At 40.0% G+C, this 15,652-nt stretch overlaps 1 long non-coding RNA gene across 1 annotated transcript; it reads left to right on the forward strand.

Moving 5' to 3' along the window:
- Positions 1-2,802: 2,802 nt before the first annotated feature.
- On the forward strand, positions 2,803-13,377 carry LOC140501732 (uncharacterized). The gene is made up of 2 exons (XR_011966336.1): positions 2,803-3,216; positions 12,532-13,377. It is a non-coding gene; the product is annotated as an uncharacterized lncRNA (long non-coding RNA).
- The last annotated feature ends 2,275 nt before the right edge of the window (positions 13,378-15,652 follow it).

Consider the following 15,652-nt stretch of genomic DNA (forward strand, 5'->3'; position numbering starts at 1 on the left):
TGTCAATTGGTGCTGACATGATCAAAGATGGCTGTGCTAAAGAAGCCTCATTGAATGCATGAATGAAAAAAAGTGTTTGTTAAGCACTTCCTTTTACATTGGAAAAGCAACATTACATGCAATGATATTCAGCACCAAAGAGCTTGGAAAGCAAGAGATAAAAAGACCTCACACAAGGCATGAGCTAAGAAACCTAGTCTGGAAGACCTATCTCTTGAACTTTTTTTCTTGACCTGGCTCTCTTCCCTTTTTATTGTCCATGACAGCTACTTCCTCTTGTCTCTGCTCCCAGTTCTTTCTTTTCCCTCAGGTTAAACAGAAGAGGCTTGTTCCTCAATAGCTATTACTGGTGCAATTGTAGTCATAGCTGAAGCTGCACCTGGGACAAATTAAGATGGGAGAGGGGAGAGGAGGAGAGCATAGTAGTGTAAAGGACAGTACATTAAGGTTGGAGGTTGGGGCAAAGTGGTACAATGGTAATAGGCTCATCCCTCAGAGAATCCTTCAGAGATAGTTGTCATAATTTTGGACATGGTAATGGTTTTGAGGAGGAAGTCTACAGCCCAGATATCCACAATCTAGAGAAAATCCTCTATCCCAAGTGTATTATAGTTGTGCTGGCCCTGTTCTTATATTCTCTTTCTGGATCTTGAATTCTTTCTTCTCTTCCAGTTGGTCAGGGGAGTAGAGTTCTTAACCTCTGTCTTTGTCTCAATCTCTGTTGTTCTCTCCCATCTCTCTCTTCTCTCTCTTTGTCCATCTCTACCTCTCTGTCTCTCTATGTCTATCTGTTTGTCTCTCTTTTCTTTCTCCTCTCTGTCCTAGTTCTCTTCTCTGATAGAGTGTAGAAAAATAGAGAATCTGGTGGCTGCCCAATATCTGGGACAGAGGCCAATAAAAGGCTATTCTTCTAGTGGATCAAAGGAGCAATCATCAGGTTTTTTTCCCTTTTTCTTTCATTTCCTTTAACTCTGCTCTGAGATAGGCCCAACAGGCTCATGACCAGGGAGAGCTCAATAGGTCTAGATCATGTATCTTTTGTTAATCTATTGCCATTCTCTTTCCAAGAATAACTGTGTATCTTACATTTTTAGAATTATTGTTAATGACTCCATTTTCATTATGTTATATGTATATGTGTATATATACATACACACATACACATATATGTTTTTGATACATTTGTAAGTGTATATTATGCTAGTGTAGAAGAAACACACTGTACTTTGTATTTTAGGAACAAATGTGCCAAAGACAATTTAAATAAATAGATAGATAAATGAAGAGATAAAGAAGACCATTTCTGCTCAGAGGGAGAATTCAAAGGTATTGAAATCCTTCCTGTCTTTCAAAATCTTTCTGACCAAAATATTTCTACTCACAATTTATTGTATTCCCAGAACAAAAGTGAAGATTCCATAATGAAAAAAAGTTCAGGTAAGGGCTCGATTTGTTCTACAAAATAACCTGACTTTCCACGTACCCTGGAGAATCATTTTCCTGAAACCATTTCACCACTCTTTAACCACTCCCTCTAAGGACTCTCCTTTCAATCTGGTCAAAGGTTAGTTCAAAAGATACTTTTCTGAATTGAATTAATCAAAAGGTACCTTTTCTTTTAGTTTGATCCTTTTCAGAGAGGAGTACTTTCTGGGCTAATCTATCCTTTTCCCTTAAAAACTAGCTAAGCCTTTGATGAGTGATGTAAATAGGACTTAAAACCAAGACATTGACGACTCAGCCATTCAAGGGAAAACTGATTAGATCTTTCACTCAAATGAGACCAAAGATTTTAGACCAAGTCACTGAAATTATATTACTTCTTAATATTTCTAAACTAAGGAAAGAGGGGAAGATATTGCCCGTACTTCTACATTAGGAACTTCTTTCATATAGTCTGTATGCTGGATAGTTATTATTTTATATTGGGCTCATATAGTCATCTTTGAGCTAATAATTTTCCACTTAGCACTTGTGTGTTATTGTTGTTCTGTCCTATCTGACTCTTTGTGACCCCATTTGAGGTTTTCTTGGCAAAGATACTGGAATAGTTTGCCATTTCCTTCTCCAGCACATTTTATGGGGCAGAGTTAAGTGACTTGACTAAGGTTACATAGCTAGTAAGTGTCTGAAACCAGATTTGAACTCAGGAAAATGAGTCTCTCTGACTCCAGGCCCAGCATTTTATCTACTATGTCACCTAGCTGTCCCAAAACTATGAAGGAGCAGAGGGTATTTGTCTTTCAAATCAAGAGTTTAGAAAGTTGATCTAAGAGGTGTCTGTTGTTAAGTAATTTCAGTTCTACTCTTCATGACCCCATCTGGGATTTTGGTGGCAAAGACACTGGAATGGTCTGTCATTTTCTTCTCCAGCTCATTTCACAGATAAGGAAACTGAGGAAAATAGGGTTAAATGACTTGCCCACAGTCACATGCCTAGTAAGTGTCTCAAGGTGGATTTGAACTCAGGAAAATTGGTCTTCCTGATGAGTGGGATAGACTTGGTGAAGACTCCTCAGATTGTGGTTTTCTCCCAGGGGTGAGGTGGGGCCTGGAGGCTCGGGGCTGCAGTGTTTTTGGAACAGAATAGTTCCATATAAGGTATAAAACTGTGTGGTGTACTGGGGTCTCAATGATTGGACAAAACTTGCGTAATTCCTCGATGTCTTCATTTCAAAGGGATTGGTTAGATTTCGTGTCTAGAATGTAAGACCATATCCTCAGCTAATGAGGATAATGGTCAGTGGGGGGAGGAGGGACTTGCGTTAGGGTTTATAAATCACTGTCCTGATTTTTGTCTTCGGCTTTCCTACTCCAGGTGAACTGCTGTAGGATTGTCCAGATTCTCGAGAATCGAATAAAACTCTTTTCTGTCATCGCTTTGAGAGGCCTCTGAGTAATTGATTTATGTAGGGACCTGAGCCATCCCACACAGTTTGGGGGCACGTACCGGCATCTGTGACCTTTCTGAGAGACGGCTGACAGCTCAGTCCAAGGACTTGGGCGCCCGTGGGGAGATTTCCCCATTGTCCTTGAAAGGAGCTGCCGGGCCTCCCTCTCTGCAAGGTAACGACCTGAAGCAGAGGAACTCAGTGAAGACAGAAAAGAATAGAGATAAGGACTCCAAAGACTCCGAAGCTGTGAAGTGTGTAAAAATGCCAGCCGGTTGGTGTTGAAGTTGCAGTCAGGCAACTTGTACGCGTATACGACCCAGCGGTAAGCGCGGGGGGGGGGGGGGGGGGGGGGGGGGTCTGGGGGTCAATTCGTTGAGTCTTAGATAGACTCGGGGAGAAGGTGACGACTCCCAACCAAATTAGTGGACTGAGGGACCCCAGGGTGAAGGGCCCCCCCAAAAAACGTTTGCTGGGTGACTGCTGGTGATGGGCAACCCTTCACCTGAGAGCTGGCAAGAGAAGCTAGCAAGGGAGCTAGCATAATTCGTTGAGTCTCAGACTCGGAGGTGTTGGCGACAACCCTCGACCAAAATGGGACAAAAGCAGTCCAGGAATAGAGCTTCGGAGTGGAGTCAGGAGGAAATACCGGTAAATAGTCCCTTGGGAAACCGATTACAAAATTGGCATGAATTACCAAAATTATAGAGAAAAGAATGTAGAAGAAGATGATTAAGTACTGTTGTTTCATATGGGGTGAAAAGACATTGGAGGAGGAGGCACAATCTGGCCCAAATATGGTTCCTCCGAGGACTGGGTGTGACAAAAATTTAAACCTATATGTCCTATTCTATTCTGTTAAATGTTTTTTCTGTATATGTTGTGTTGGTATTTCTGTGTGAATGAAAGTCTGTGTGTCTCTGTTTTTATCTGATAAGGTTGTAAATTTAGCCAGCCAGCCAGCAAGAGCAGAAAGGCTGAGCTGAACTGTCCTTGAAATTCCTGTTACTCCCTTTCTTCAACCCCTCCAGACTAGTTTCAGAGGGGTGGAGGGACAAGGAGGGAGAGAAAAAAAAAAAATTCCTTTTCCCTCAGACCTAAGAGGCATGCTAGCAACCAATTAACCATTTCCTGCCTCACCCAAAAGAAGAAATTTTAGTGTAATGGGAAATAGCAGAAAGTTAAGTGAATTCATTCTGGTCGTATTTGGAATTGTGAATAGGTGAAATGTGTCATTCTTAATTTAATGCTTCAGATAGGTTAGAATTTATTAAAGTTTGGTGGAAGTAAGCAGAAGATTAGAAAGTAAAAAAATCTCAAGTAAGCAACTTAGAGCTGAGAGTTTTGGATTTAGGTTTAATTAGATCAATATATTTGATGCCAGACAATGTATTTAAAGTAAAAAGATAATAAGTTTAGGTTTTTCTTTTTCTTTGCAGAGTGGAAGGGCCAGAAAGGGGTGGCCTTGGGAATCATGGCACAAATAAGAGGAGGGCAGAGACACCCAGCAGCATTTCTGCCAAAAATGTTAGCTCCATTAACAAAAGGATAGGTATTTGTTAGATGCAACATTAATCTAATGTAACTGTTACACGATTTTAAATTTTGGAATTTATTACATATAGATTGGGGTTTTAAAAAGATGTAATAGAAATTTGATAATTTGAAACTTACATTTGGTTATAAAAAGAGCTGAATAGGTTAATGGCTTCTTTTAAGTTTTAAGTAAACTTAAATAAGTTTAAATTTTTAGGTAATCCATCTAAATATTGTATTAGAAATTGCATTGTTAAGCTAGTTTGTGAATTGGTTAAAAAGAGTTGTTATGAATTGTTTTTTTGTAAGAGTTTTCTTGTTGTAGCATTCTTATTAAGAAAATGAGAATGCTTTAAAAATGTACGGGTATATATATGTAGGTGTGATTTTCAAGCCTGTTTCATCTGAGCATGTATTATGTTAAAAGTTTATTTCTGTTGTTGAAAAGGAAATTTTAGCTAAAATTGTTTTTGCCATGAATCAAGCATTTACTCTAAAGTTATTTTTGTAAAAGAAAGTTTATGGGCAAATGTGAAAAGGCTGTGGGTTTAGGTCTTGTGATTTCTGTCAGTTAGTTTCAAGGGGATTGTGATAAATTGTAAACTGTTCATAAGAGAGGAAATATTTGCTGTATTAAGAAATACTTTGTAAAATCTTTCGTATGGGTTTTTGAAAGGCCTACCTATCCAATTCATATTTGTAAGTTACAAAAGTGGGAAGAATTTAGTTTCTCTAATAGGATATGAAAATACAATTGATGTCATCTGAAATTTATTGTTCGGGTTCATAGCTAAAACAATTTGTTACCACTTACAAAATTATGTTTGCCATTTGTAATTCTAATGCTAAAACCTAAAGCTGGTACACTGTGTGAATATGTGGGAAAAGAAGCAGTCCTCAGGCTAGTAACAAGTACAGCCCCAGCAGCTGAGGAGATTGTATATAGAACTTGCTTTGGTGAGAATTTGAAAATGTATAAGAAACGATCTTCAGTGATTGGCTCTTTAGGGCAAATTTAAGATCTAAGAAGTAAATAAAATCCCTGGGGACATTCTTTCTAAATCTAATGGGAATAAATAGATATTGTATCATTGTTACACAGAACAAAATTGGGATTCAAAGTTAGCTGTAATTGTATTTTATTTACAGGGGGATTCAAGGAAAGGAATCCCTTATAAAAAAAGGGGGGGGGGGGGGCCAGGTGGTCTGGGAGCTCCAGGAATGGGCTTGATGGGAGTGGCCAGTGAACTGGAGATTTGGACTGATAGAATTAAGAGTGGGAAGTAGAATAGACTTGGGTATAGTGATAGAGTGGACCTTAGGAGAGCCGGTTCACGTGGAAAAACCAAGGAGTTTTCAAGGTGAGGTTTTCCAAGGCCTTTAGACAAATGGGACTAAAACTTTTTGGGGTAATGGACAAAGGTCCCAACTTGGAGTGAGATCTTTACAGGTTACAAAATGATGTAAAAGCAATTAGTATTAAAACAATTAACTGAATTAATTACTGAGACTAAATCAGAGGCATCTTCAGTTTGGGGAAAGAATTTCAGTCTAATTTTCTTAGAGGTAGGTAGCCTCTGGTAATATTTGGCATTGAAAGTTAAATGATTGTTTTGATTTGAATTCATTACATGAACATAAAAATTCAAGTTAGTGTTTGAACTTATCACATGTGTAGCTCATTCTTTTAGATTGAGCAGGGTTAGAAAGGGATAAAGTAGTTTGGGAAACAGATATAAATCTATTAGAGCAATGACTTATGATTGTTATTCAATCAGGAACTAGAACATGTATAGAAAGGCATGTAGGCTACTTAGACCTGCTTCAAAGATGTTCCTTGGCCAATGTGAAATTAGTCATGTCTGAAACTGATTATTGGAGCTTGCTATTTTAAGATTTTTGTGGGACTATTCACTGACTGTTCTTCTGAGTCTAACTCCAGGTGTGGATAGCAAGAGAGGTGGTCTGAGCCACTGATCCATGATGCCAGTAAGCCTGTGAGATGCTGGTATGAACTGCAAAAAGGTGATCTCATGGGAAGGTTGGGAGAGCGACTGTTCAGTCTGGGCTGAGGTAGGATTCTCCTGACTCAATTTCCCCACTGACACCTGGCAGACTTGAAGCCTGGCTGAATGCCAGTTGACAACCTACTCCTGCCTGGAACTGACGTGAAGTAAGGGAGATGTTTCCCTGCAATGTCCCTACTCTTAGTGGCAAATTCCTAAAATCAGAAGTTTTGTAAGTAATAATACCAGATCTGTTGAATAATAGATTGTTGGTAGGGGAACATCTGAGGTTAAGTCTAAAATTGAGCTAACAGGTTTAGGACTTTAGAACAACAACAATAAGTTAGGGTCCTCTAATTCTTAGTAATGGTGTGGAGATGATTAGGTTAAGGGCTTGTGAGGCTAGCATGCATAGTTATTATTTTGACCTAGTTGGTTAATGCTAAATGAAAAATGGTTTGTAGACTATATTGTAAATGCTTTAAAAGAAGCATCACATGATCAGAAGTTGGAATTGTTTTATGATGTGATGTGCACTGTGTTAAAAATGATTATTTATTGTATTTATGTAAGTACTGGAGCCTGGTGTTGACTCCTTAGTGAAATCTCATCTTCCTAATGAGGGAATGAATAATGACTTGCTGTGAAATGTAGAAGCTGCATTTTAATGTGAATTTCTTATTTTTCTTAAAAAAAAAAATGACAATTTGTCAAAGTTTCAATTTCGATTTTTGTAAGAATGATAGGATTAGTAATCTAAGATGGTATTAAGTTCAATTCTGTAGGAGAGTGGACATCTGGATTTCTACAAGAAGATAAAGAAAAGAAGATGCTGAGATGCTGTGCTGACGACTGTTTGAAGGAGCATCCAGATCAGAAAATTACATAAGATGATATTTCTCCCCAGACTGCTGTATGAGATGGAACCTCTAAATGGACAGTTCATTAATTTAAATCTCTGTATCTGTACTTATGACAAGGGGACTGCCCCCCTGTAATTTGCTAATGCGTCAGTCAACTTTGCTTTCTTCCCATATTCATATAAAAGGAAGATAGATGAAGGGAAGGATTCATAAGGGAAAGAATGTGAAGAGGTATTTATTGATTGGATTTAGGTATGGAAAAAGGAAAAATAAGAGGAGGGGAGGAATATGGGTAAGTTGAACCTTGAACTATCTATTCCCCCATACCAATTCAGAAAATGTTTAGCATGATTGGGAAGCCAGTAGACAAAGTTATGGAAGGTTATTGCATTTAAAATTTTAAAGTTGTTTACTTTCATTTATAATTATTGCTATTAGTTAATAACTCTCAAGCTTCATGCTTGGAGACACACTTTGTCAGTATTAAAGCTCCATTTGAAGCGTGTGTGAGAACACACAGAATTTGGAAAAGGATGGCCAACTTGCATACAGGCTGTGGCAGCCACTGCCCTCCTAGTAGAAGAAAGTAGAAAAATCACTTTTGGAGGCTGTTTGATTGTGAGTGTACCTCATCAGGTGCGATCTATCTTAAATCAGAGAGCTGGGAGATGGCTGACAGATTCAAGAATTTTAAAGTATGAGGCCATATTATTAGAAAAGGATGATTTAATACTGTCCCAAGGCCATAACCTTAATCCAGCTAGTTTTCTGTCAGCCTCACCCAAGGAGCCTGTAAATTTGGAACACTGCTGTTTGGATATAATTGATTATCAGACAAAAGTGCGGGAGGATTTACAAGAATCCCCTTTGAGGGAGTGAATTGGTTTATAGATGGGTCCTCCCGGGTGATAGAAGGAAAGAGACAGAATGGGTATGCCATAATAGATGGAGATAGAAGTTCTCTAGTACAAGCTAGTAGCTTACCTAAGACTTGGTCAGCACAAACTTGTGAACTGTATGCTTTGCATCAAGCTTTAAAATTATTAGAAGGGAAAGAAGGATCTATATATACAGACTCTAAGTATGTTTGGGGAGTAGCACATGTTTTTGGAAAAATTTGGGAAGAAAGAGGAATGGTAAATAGTAAGGGAAAGGAACTAGCTCATACCACCCTACTGACTAAAGAATTGAGTAGTTTACTGTTGCCCAAAGCAATTGCTATTGTGCATGTGAAAGGACATCAAATAGGGAACACCTTTGAGGCTAGAGGTAATCGCCTTTCTGATGAGGAAGCGAGGAAGGCTGGGGAAAAGGAACCTGGACAGACTGCAATGTTGGTATTAATTCCTACTTTGCCTCCCAATCTCCCCTCCCCATCCTATACTCAGGAAGAGAAGAAAAAGGCTCAAGACTTGGGAGCCAAGGAGACAGAAGGAGGGCGCTGGTTTCTCCCGGATGGCCGTGAGGTACTGACCAAGGCAGGGATGAGACGAGTCTTGCAATACCTACATCAAGGTAGTCATTGGGATGTCCAAAACCTGTGTGATGCTGTATTGACCAAGTTTGTGTCACCGGGCTTATACACACTGGCCAGACAATTGGTGGAGGGTTGTCTGATTTGTCGAAGGACGAATAAGACTGCTCAACGCCACCCCCACAAAGGGGGCAGGCCCCCGGGATACAGACCCTTCCAAAGCATTCAGGTGGACTTCACCGAACTACCATCAGTGGGCAGTCTCAAATACCTGCTAGTCATAGTAGATCACCTGACCTCATGGGTAGAAGCCTTTCCCTTATCACGAGCTACTGCCTCCTCAGTTAGTAAGATATTATTGGAACAGATAATTCCACGGTATGGCACGGTGGAGAGGATAGATTCGGACCAAGGCACTCACTTTACTGCCAAGGTTTTGCAGTCATTAATAAAAGCACTGGAGATTACTTGGGAGTTTCACACTCCCTGGCATCCTCCTTCCTCAGGCAAAGTAGAAAGAATGAATCAGGAAATTAAGAAACAACTAACTAGACTAGCCAAGAGAAACACCAATGGTCTTTGTCCGAATCAGTTCCAGGTGAACATTGTTTAAACCAAACAGGACCTGAGTTGCAAGAGACATGGTTGGGAGAAAGTAATTGTAAATGGACATTCACACGAAGGCCAGAAACCCTGGCTCGTATTGATTGTGCCCAGTATGCAGATAGATGGGATCAGAACAGTATTACCTGTTCAGATGGTAGTGTGATTCCCTGTACCCATTCATTTTTCCCATCCTCTTCATACGAAGAGAGAACAAAAGGGGAATATCATGAAAGTTGTGGGTATAAGTTTTACAACCCCTCTGATCCCAGAAAACCATGTGAAGGGGGGTCACGACCATGACAATTTGTGGAGTTGTATATATATATGAATAGTACAAAGAATAACACAGAATATAAAGAATGGGTATGGAAGTGGGAGAATGGAACACATAGGATGATGTTTGATACTTTCTGGAGTGTAATCAATAGGACTGGGGAGAATTATCAACACGGTACATGGAAGAAGAAACAACAACTATGGAGGTGTAAGTCAGAAATCATGAAAGGGGGACCATTAGGCCCGGATGATGTGAAATACTTTCCGGCTGTGGATTATAGAGTAAGACTGTTTCTAGAGGAAAATCCTGCTTTGAGAGGGCATTATTGGATATGTGGACAGACAGCCTATACTCACCTTCCGCTAAACTGGAGAGGTGTTTGTTACATTGGATTGGTGAGACCTAAATTCTTTTTCTTGCCTGAATCAGGGAAACAGCATCTAGGGGTTCCTCTATATGATGATCTAGCAAAAAGAAAGAGGAACATCGACACCTCCCTCACTCAGACTGGAAATGCAAATGGGTGGGGCGATACTTGGCCTCCTGAGAGGATAATCAGAGAGTATGGGCCTGCAACTTGGGCTCAACATGGAAGCTGGGGTTATAGAACCCCTATATATCTATTAAACAGACTAATCAGACTTCAAGCAGTAGTTGAAATTATAACCAATCAAACAGCAAAGGCTTTGGACTTACTGGCTGATCAAGCCACGCAAACTAGGGAAGCAGTACTGCAACATAGATTAATCTTAGATTATTTACTTGCAGAAGAAGGAGGAGTTTGTGGGAAACTCAATTTATCTACATGCTGCTTAAAAAATTGATAATAATGGAAGGATAGTGAAAGAGATCACCAAGAATATCAGGAAGGTTGCTCATGTTCCCATACAAACTTGGGGCTCCCCTTTCAATACATCCTGGTGGTCCTGGTTTGAGGGGAGCTGGTGGAAGAGGTTACTGTGGTTTGGCCTTATAGCAATTAGTGGTATTGTATTACTTCCTATTTGTTTACCTTGTTTGATTTCACTAATTACTAAAATAGTTAGAAATTCTTTACTAAAACTTGCTAGAGTAGAAGAAAGGACTGAAGGAGCCATTCGACTTAGGGTATTAAAAAAGGAAGGTTGGGCACCTGTGGAGACAAGAGACATGAATGATCCTGATTGGGATGAGGAGATTAATAGACAGTGTGAGATTATGTTACAGAACTTTGGTTGAAACATCCGTGAGAAGTCTTCAGGCTGATAAAATAAGATGAGGGATTGAGTGGGATAGACTTGGTGAAGACTCCTCAGATTGTGGTTTTCTCCCAGGGGTGAGGTGGGGCCTGGAGGCTCGGGGCTGCAGTGTTTTTGGAATAGAATAGTTCCATATAAGGTATAAAACTGTGTGGTGTACTGGGGTCTCAATGATTGGACAAAACTTGCGTAATTCCTCGATGTCTTCATTTCAAAGGGATTGGTTAGATTTCGTGTCTAGAATGTAAGACCATATCCTCAGCTAATGAGGATAATGGTCAGTGGGGGGAGGAGGGACTTGCGTTAGGGTTTATAAATCACTGTCCTGATTTTTGTCTTCGGCTTTCCTACTCCAGGTGAACTGCTGTGGGATTGTCCAGATTCTCGAGAATCGAATAAAACTCTTTTCTGTCATCGCTTTGAGAGGCCTCTGAGTAATTGATTTATGTAGGGACCTGAGCCATCCCACACACTGATTCCAAGCCCACTGTGCTACCTAACTGTCCCTTATGTGTCATGGGCCTTATTAAATGGCTCTTCAACAATATTTTCCCTTTAATTTACAGGGTTCAGCTTTCAGCAGCTTTCATGATCAGTGCCTAGAAGATACTATCATCCTACAGATTTGATGTATAAGCAGACTTAATAAAACAATAAGTCAAAAATGCACCAAAAGCAAGGATCCAATTACTAAGACCATGTTAATGTGAGTTGTTAGAACTGACAGAAGCTCCCAAAGGCTCAGACTGAAAACCAAAATTTATTTTTCTGCAGCAATTATATTGACATTATGAACCATAAGGAATTTACTAAATAAATATGGGTGGGGTGGGTGTTTGTCCTTTGTTGCCGAAGACCATACCATCAGAGAAATGATGACATGACTTGCACTTGACTTTGTTTTGAGTGAGGGAGGTCTATGCAGGTCACCAGCCTTACTTCTCCTCCAGAACCATCTGAATCCAGTGACCAGATATTCATCAGGATGACTGGAGATGACCCAGGATGAGGCAATTGGGATTAAGTGATTTGCCCAAGGTCACACAGCTAGTGAGAGTCAAGTGTCTGAAGTGAGATTTGACCTCAGGTCCTCCTGACTCCTGCACTGGTGCTCTATCTACTGTACCACCTAGCAGCCCCTACTAAATAAATAGCTCTGGTGAGCATCCTCATTCACTATCATTTGAGTTGTAATCATTATTTTTCATTCACCTAAGTAGAGCCACCTGATCCTGCCAAAAAAAAAAAAAAAATCATGCAAAGCATGTTAAGGGTAAAGTCTTACACTTGGATTTGAACAATTTACTTCACAAGTACAAGATCATGGTTAAGATCATAGTTTGTTAGAAAAAAAGTTGGAAGTCTTAATGTACTACAGTCAGGGTCAGCAAGGTTGTATCTCAAAACTTAGCACAGTGAGAACTTTTAATAAACAATTTTTCATTCAGCCATTCCTAAGATAGAATACATATAAATAATGAAAGCAGCCAGGATGATGAAGGGCCCTGAGACCATACCACATGAGGACTGGTTGAAGCAACTGTTGAAGAGGACACTCAGGGGAGAGTGATGGCTGCCCTCAAGTATTTGAAAGGCTAGTATATGAAAGAGGGATGAAATGTGTTCTGTTTTTTTCCCAGGGTCATATAGCCAGGATATGCTTTTGGCAAGATTTAAGCCCAGGTCTTCTGGTTGAGGAGAGCAATCACTGTGGAGAAAAAGCACACTTTCCTCATTACCATCAATACTAACTGCCACTGTCAGACAAATAAGCCCAGGAGCACTGGGAGCAGCAGTTCCCCTGCCTAAACTGTTTCTGGTCTTGTTTCTATGCCAACTTCCACAGCCTGGGAAACAATTCCTTCAAAGAAGGGGTCAGCTGTCCCCACCAACTGCCAATCAACTGTCACCTAGAACCAAGCAAGTCAGCCTAGCTGAACCAGCAAGGACCCCCAAGGGAGAGTCAAGAGGTAGCATGTGCCTGGCAAGTCAAATCCCCTCCACCATCTTGACCCTTGGAGCCTGGAGAAAGTCCAGATCCCTGAACTCAAGAGCTATGCCAATAGCTTTGCCCCTAAGACTATCAGCCCTGTTAGTATTCTAGCCATCATTGAGAGAAACAATTCCTGTAGAGAAGGGGCCTACTGGGCTACCACCACTATCGCTACCAACGGAAGCCATGATCTTGAGAAACAGTCCTTATAAATGTGTCACTTGGCCACTGCTTCTTCAGGTACTACAGCCCCTTCCTCCTCAGTAATCACAGCTACTGAACACTGGGAAGAGAAGTTATCTCCACCAAAGTCCTCTCACCATCAAATAGTTCAGCATCAGAAACAAAAATTATCATCAGTAGAAATGACATTAATGAAGATGCTTTACCATCTGCTTTGCCAGACCGTAACACGCATGGAACTTTTTCATTTAACTTGCAGGTGAAACTTATGTGTCTAGACTTTTGTTTCAATATAAGCTCTTGCAAATTCTCTCATGCTTTTCTGTTTCTATTATTTCTAGGAATTAGCACAGTGCTTTGCACATAGTAAGTGATTTTTCAATTATTCATTCCTAAGAGGGAAGAACCAGCAGCAGGGGTTGGAAGTTGCAGAGGCAAATTTAAGTTTTTCAGGAAAAAACTAACAAAGCTTTGTATAAGGGGAAAGTGTTGCCTTTGGAGGGAGGTTTCCCTTCGTTGGAAGTCTTCAAGTAGAGTTTGGATGATTTCTTGTCTTATATGTTGTAGTAGGGATTTGGGTAGGAAGGGGCAGTATAGGTTGGACTAGCTGTCCAATGTGTTGTTCCCTTTCAACTCTGAAATTCTGCAGTTCTGACATATTTAAAGTATTAGATTAGTAGGAAGAAAGAAGTGACATAAGTTATTTCTCTATTTTCATCTGTCCCTTTCTACCACTGAGATTATTTTTGAGTTCCTTCATACGAAGCCACAGGGGCTAGAGACTTTCTCCAATCCCTGTCCTATATCTGCCCTCACAGTTTACTCTGGGTTCATTGCTCTAGGATTATCTGTGTTGAGAATTCTCTCAAGTTCCTAGTAGAAGCATCCCCATCAACGATGGTCCGATTACTATGGGTCAAAGGTAGGATGCCAGACTGAAAGTAAAAAGGAATCTGCATTTGTTAATAGCAAATTTAGATTCCTGGGGTTCAGATTTGGTTTTTATAACCTTTCAGGCCCACTTAGAGTACATAGCTAATCAGCAGCATTCTGAAGTAACTCAGTATAGATAAGTAAAGCATTTCACAAGAGAGGGAGGGGTAGAGAAAGAGGGGGAATCACTCAAGAGAGGAAAGGGGAAATACTTGGAATGCAACTAGTAAGATTTATTGTTAGAGTAAGAAATAATTTCCTATCCAAGGTCAGAAGATAAGGGGAAAGAGATCAAACACCTTTGCAATTGTAGAAATTGTCCTTTAAGGCAGAACTTCAGGGTCCTTTATCCAAGGACAGTAAATAGTTGTTAAAATAATGGATAAGACCATCCTTATGACATCCACACATAGGGTTTGGGGATTTTCTGATAATAGGCCATTAAGTTGTTAGGAGTGACAGCTAGAGTGCCTAAAACACCTTAGCTAGAGTTCCTGAGTTCAAATCTGGCCTCAAACACTTAGCTGTGTGACCCTGGGCAAGTCACTTAACAGTTTCCTCAACTATGAAATGAGCTGGAGAAGGAAATGGCAAACCACTCCAGCATCTCTGCCAAGAAAAACCTAAATGGGGTCACAAAAACCACTGAATAACAAGAAGTTGTTGGGGGGGATTTCTACATTGCAAGTCAATCATGATGTAGCGACATCATTGTGGTTTCTATTTCCCCCACACCTGTCTTCTCAATAGGGGAACTAGTGCTTCAACTCACTGTGTTTCCCCCCACTCTCCACCTCAGGCTCTTGCACAACAATTATATTTTTGGTTCTGCTCTAAGGGGTCCTGTCAATATGGGAAGAGGGTGGGGACAGTTAAAACAACACAACACTCAGAATATGAATCATACACATATGAATCAAATATAGAAAGAAAATTTTAATCTTACACAGAAAAGGAACACAGCAATAAAGAATCATAGGATGATTACAGTTCCTCACACAAGCCTCACTGGGACATTTGCAACCCAGCTGTTCATTTTACATTTTCTCCTAGAATACAGTCAGATCAATGCCAAGTAGGCCCTTTTCTTTCTGGTAGTAGCTCTATCTGCAAGACTCTTTCCCTCTTAGGCTTTTTTCTCCCTCTGCAACAATTTTGCTATAACTGGTTCAGATAGCTGATACTTGAGTGTTCAGAAAGAGGGGAGACTTCAGCTGCCTTTGAAGAGCTCTGAAGGTCCTATACTGAAAAAACAAGATACTGACAGGGGACTCTACTAAGACCCTTGAAGTAAAATTTGAGTACTAGAAGCAGAAGCCAGATGGAAGGGTGAATGAATCATTGAGGTGCTTAATAAGTGTTTGTTTGAGTGGCAGAAAAATTCTATGAAAAAATTTATAAGACCCTCCAAATCAACAGATATTTTGATATTTGATATACCAGTGTAGAGGAAGGGGAAGGTGAGGATGATGAGAAATATTTGGGAAAAGTACATTTTAATAAACAGGAAAAGACATTATGGACATGGGAGTTATTCTTGAGTTAGCTCTAGGTACTCCACTGACTTGAAAGAAAATGATATAGTATACTATTAAAAGATTTAACCCTGAATTAAATGAGTTATTGACTCATGAAGTAAAAATAAACTAAAA

Source organism: Notamacropus eugenii, chromosome 4, assembly GCF_028372415.1.
Source record: "Notamacropus eugenii isolate mMacEug1 chromosome 4, mMacEug1.pri_v2, whole genome shotgun sequence".
Classification (NCBI taxonomy): Eukaryota; Metazoa; Chordata; class Mammalia; order Diprotodontia; family Macropodidae; genus Notamacropus; species Notamacropus eugenii.